General features: G+C 38.9%; 1 non-coding gene across 1 annotated transcript; it reads right to left on the reverse strand.

Annotated features, from left to right (window-relative positions):
- Nucleotides 1-3,800: 3,800 nt before the first annotated feature.
- Trnas-cga lies at nt 3,801-3,875 on the reverse strand. The gene has a single exon. It is a non-coding gene; the product is annotated as a tRNA-Ser (tRNA).
- Between the last annotated feature and the right edge of the window lie 1,476 nt (nt 3,876-5,351).

Raw genomic sequence — 5,351 nt, forward strand, 5'->3', positions numbered from 1 at the left:
ATACCCAATACAACAAATATACAAAAGAAAACAGGAGAAATAATTGAAAAATACATCCAACTGGCTGAGGAAGTCAAGGACATGTGGCATCAGGATAAAGTTGACATTATACCAATTATACTATCAACTACAGGAGTCATACCACACAATATTCACCAGTACATCAATGCAATACAGCTACATCCAAACTTATATACACAACTACAGAAATCTGTAATTATTGACACTTGTTCAATTACCCGAAAGTTCCTAAATGCAATGCAACATATACCGTACAGTTAAAAGGAAGTCATGCTTGATCAAGGTCCGTGTCACCTTCCATTTTTAACCAGACATAACGTCTGAGACAAGAAAGAAATAATATTGGATATCAAAAGGAACTACAATAATTACCTTAAATAATACTTATAACTAATAAACAATAATTTATTATTTTCATACATTGAGAATGTAAACATACCGTATAACTGCGAAGCAGACAGCCAGTCATAAGAGCCACGTGACAAGAAGACTGCAGTATGGATCATGAAGGGCGGAATGACTTTCAAAACTGGTGGAACCACCTACCGAGTTCCAAGGAGTACGTTTAAGAGGAGAATTCTGAAGAGAAGTCAGCGCCCTGCTGATAACAGGTAGGTGTCTAGAGGTCTTGAGGGAGTTTTTACTTCAGAACAAGCTAAAGAAATTTTACGACGATCATAAGTGGTCCAGGATAAGTATTTCCGCTTTAACAGTAAGCGATCTGCTAAGCAAAGCATTTTACCTGACTTAAAGGAATAATTTGCCTCATAATTTTAATAATGAGATCAGAATAGATTGCTGGTTTCTGGAAGGAATTCCAACACCGAGGCTCAGGCCACGTGAATTTTAATTGTTGATAAAAATTGAAACACCATTCCTTAAACTCTGACGACGAAGGTTTTAACTTTAAGTGATGGATCATAGGCTGGCCCCTTACGTGTGATGGTACGCTGATTATGCCATCTTTAATGACATGTACACCAGTTATGGGTCTCTTCATCCATCTTTTCATAATCGTTACGCACATTCGGACGAATCCTGAATGAAGAAAAAATGGCCCCTCGCAGAAGTGAATTTACCTTTCCTCCTTCCAGGTGCATGCTGAAAGGTTTGATTTAGAGGTCTAATTATTTTCTTGCCCACGCAAAGAACGCCAAATATAATCTAGCGCTACCGATACTGAATGGGCACCCCACCCACACCAAAAACGTTATATTCATTCAAATGAGCAAGGCTAACCATTGAATTATCATGTGCCTCACACTTCTTGGACACTTCATTCTTTGGCGCCTGACCAAGTTCACACTGCATACTTCTGCACGATTCTTATGTCACTACCATCGGCGATTGGTGACGCAATTCGAAGGAAGTCGTCTCTTTGGTAAATGTATCTTCAAGGCAACTGTTTCATTCAATGCTATGAATGGATTAGGGAAATATCGCGTTGAACTGCTCAACAAACACATTTTCTCCGAAAGAGATTTGGCTGCAGTAGAAGTAACAGACATCCTCTTACCTACCCCTACGCCTCCAACTATGAGACTGCCATTCCTGTAGCTGAGATTTATAACTAGAAAAGTGCGCTATCAGGCATCAAGGTGAAACCTGGAGTACTATCAAGGCCTTTCTGCTACTGGAATCTCGGTACGCGAGATGAAACTGAAGATCCATTACCAAGGTAATCGCTTAACGTCAGCCTTGGAGATGTCACCCCTTTGCTTTAAGAATCGGAGGTCAAAAGCAGGGTCGGTGGACGTAAAAAGGGAGCGCTGCATTATTAACTGGAACCCTTTACGAAATTAAACTTGTAGTTAAGGAATTTGAGAAGGAAATCAAAGAGATTGTGTATATAGTGAAACGGAGAATATGTGGCGATGAAAAATGGAGGCGAAACTGAATGTCTGTTGTTTTGAGAAAGTTTCACTTGGAGTTTCTAATTAACTTTGGATGAAATGTCCAGGATGTGTAGTGCGGGCTCCCGAACAGTGAGTTATTGTTGTTGAGGACCAATAATGCCTATTTCTGAGAAAACTCTGCTTAAAACTTTTTCAATCACTTTAGTTCTTCTCGATAGCAATTATGAAACTTGTTGACAAAATAATTATATTATGCAACTTTTTTTACTTGCAAAAAAATTATTTATTCTCTAATTCTCAACGTATTGACCTTGTTGAACTAGTGGCATCTAACTTTTATGCCTTACTCCGTCTTGTCTAATGGCCACATTGGTATTTCTCGGTTTATCTTTGAGTTAAGTACGCTCCTTTTGTGTAACGAGAATGTCAATGTTCAGGCAGGTAGACAATAATTTGACTGTACATATTTCTTTTTTGGGGTTCCTTGATCGACTGCAACTTATCTGACAAAAATCACCCAAACATTATATTGCCAATTATGCTCGGCCTTCCCGTAACAGTAGCTACATCCGAAACTTTCGGTTAACCTCTGAAATAAAAATTGAAAAAACAACTAATATGTAAACGTGGCTACAATTTTGCTTCCACACGTATCTAAATTGGTGACAGCATGACAAAACGATACATGCCTGAAAGACTATTGGGGAAAAACCATTGATTTAACATCTCTTACCTAAGTCATATATCAACAGAAAGAACATTTGGAAAAATACTGGAGAAATAGCACCTACGCTTGAAAAAGACATGCTGGTGTCCTAGTAATTATGCTGACATTTGACGTGATGTAGGAATGAAGAATGAGAGCAAACAGGGATCCTTTCATTGTATTGATGTGTACAGACCAAACTCCCGGCAGTGTCAAACATCACGTGGCACTTGAAATTCTAGTAATTTTTATTAGGTGCTACAATATTATTATCGATCAATTGGAGCGGAAACGCCAGACATGTAATATCATGAAGGCGACGCAGTTGCAAACTACGGTTTATGTCACAGTTGTATGTGATCCACCATTGCTGCTACATTTTTGTATTAACAGGCCTTTTGTATAAGGACCAATTAGTAAGACCAAATATAAAGTAGCACGAAAACCATCACCACTTATGATCACAGACTGCAGCACAGTATAACAGTAATCTCAGGATTCTGAACAACTACAACGGGTGAACAAGGTATAATCCTGTAATCTGAGCAGCAAGCAGGTAAATTTCAGAACACAATCTAAGAATGATATCTTAACTACCGGAACTGTATAAATCTAAATTGCACTGAGGATAAAATTTCTATAACTCTTCAGCTAGAACACAGTACTAACTCATTGTGGGACTGCAAACTGGCACAAACGAAAGCAGTGGTAGAGGACATTAAATGTGAGGACAGTCAGTATCAATAACGGTTCACAGTATTCTCAGGATGCTTTAAAATTGTATACATGAATGCCGCAGAGAAGCAGCTGCCCTTGAATTGTTTTTGAATTGCACCCGTTCATTTAAAATGGATCCATCTTAGTGAGTAAAACGTTTAAAAATCTCTAATTCGTCTAGTGAGTCAAGCCTATAACCTTTACTTTCTTTATGCAAAATTCTAGGTCTTCTAATGCCTAGTGTGGGTTGAGGAAAAGCAAGCTTTTCCGAAAAAATGGAACTGTAGACATTCCCCTCGCCCCCTCTCCCCAAACCACACCATTACTTAGCAGGTGCTCTTTATATCTTACTTTCAATAGTCTCCCTGTCTGTTCTACTTGATAAATAGGGCAGTCATTACATGTAACTTTATAAACACAAGACTTCGTGAAACGCTCTTCTCGTCTCGTGATAAAAAGGATTAATATTTGTTTTGAAACTTCCTGGCAGATTAAAACTATGTTCCCGACCGAGACTCGAACTCGGGACCTTTGCCTTTCGCGGGCAAGTGCTCTACCAACTGAGCTACCGAAGCACGGCTCACGTACGGTACCCACAGCTTTACTTCTGCCAGTACCTCGTCTCCTACCTTCCAAACTTTACAGAAGCTCTCCTGCGAACCAAGCAGAACTAGCACTCCTGAAAGAAGGGATATTGCGGAGGCATGGCTTAGCCACAGCCTAGGGGATGTTTCCAGAATGAGATTTTCACTCTGCAGCGGAGTGTGCGCTGGCAGAAGTAAAGCTGTGGGTACCGGTAATGAGTCGTGCTTCGGTAGCTCAGTTGGTAGAGCACTTGCCCGCGAAAAGCAAATGCCCCGAGTTCGAGTCTCGGTCGGGCACACAGTTTTAGTCTGCCAGGGAGTTTCATATCAGCGCACACTCCGCTCCAGAATGAAAATCTCATTCTGGAATATTTGTTTTGCTTATTTTTTACAAAAAAAGCAACTATGCTGCTACATTACTTATTTAACAGTCTACTTATTATGTGCAATTGCTATTCCAAGAGTAGGTATAGAAATAGACATATTACAGTCACTTCTTGGTGGTGTTCAAAGAGGCACATTTAACAGCTCTTTTTTTTTTACAGACTGGTCAAACAAACATCCTAGGGTCATATGTGTTGAATATTGCAATGGATTTAGTTGATATTTAATTCCTGGTATTTCGTTTTGGTAGCGTGCTATTCTAAAGGAGTGCGCACTCCGAGATATATTGCAGAGTGGAAAAATGTATGTTTTTCTGAATTTCATGAGTCGGCTGGAATGATTTTACCTGCAAAAGTACGTTTACGGAAACTGTCGAAACTAATGTTGTTATCAAGTAACCTTAATTTCAAGTCCAAGATATTAAGTTCTCAATTATCAGTTTGAATTTTTTTGTGACTGATTTTCTCATGATATTTGTTAAAAGCATGCAACATTTGTTGTTGATTTGATCACTGCCATTGAACGCTAGGAGTATGCCGTCTACGAAAAGAACGTACAATGGATTCATACTCTTCATAATTGGATTACTCATGAAAATATTCTGTTCTAATGAATTTATAAAAATATGTGTTAAATGACAGGTAACAGAGATCCCATGCATAAATCCAATGGCTTCTAACAGAGATTCCATTGAAAATAATTGTAATTCAAAAGTGTCGGTAATAAAGTCCAAAGTTCAGGTACTTGTAGCTCTGTTAATCTTTAATGTCACTGAATGTCATTTCACATAAATTTTCTCTGCATATTATAGTCTTAGGTGGAGATTTCAATTTACCAGATTTAGACTGGAACACTCAGACGTTTAGGACGGGTGGTAGGGACAAAGCATCGAGTGACATTATACTGAGTGCACTATCCGAAAATTACCTCGAGCAATTAAACAGAGAACCGACTCGTAGAGGTAACATCTTGGACCTACTGATAATAAACAGACCCGAACTTTTCGACTCTGTATGTGCAAAACAGGGAATCAGTGATCATAAGGCCGTTGCAGCATCCCTGAATATGGAAGTTAATAGGAAT

This window comes from Schistocerca americana, chromosome 7, assembly GCF_021461395.2.
Source record: "Schistocerca americana isolate TAMUIC-IGC-003095 chromosome 7, iqSchAmer2.1, whole genome shotgun sequence".
Classification (NCBI taxonomy): Eukaryota; Metazoa; Arthropoda; class Insecta; order Orthoptera; family Acrididae; genus Schistocerca; species Schistocerca americana.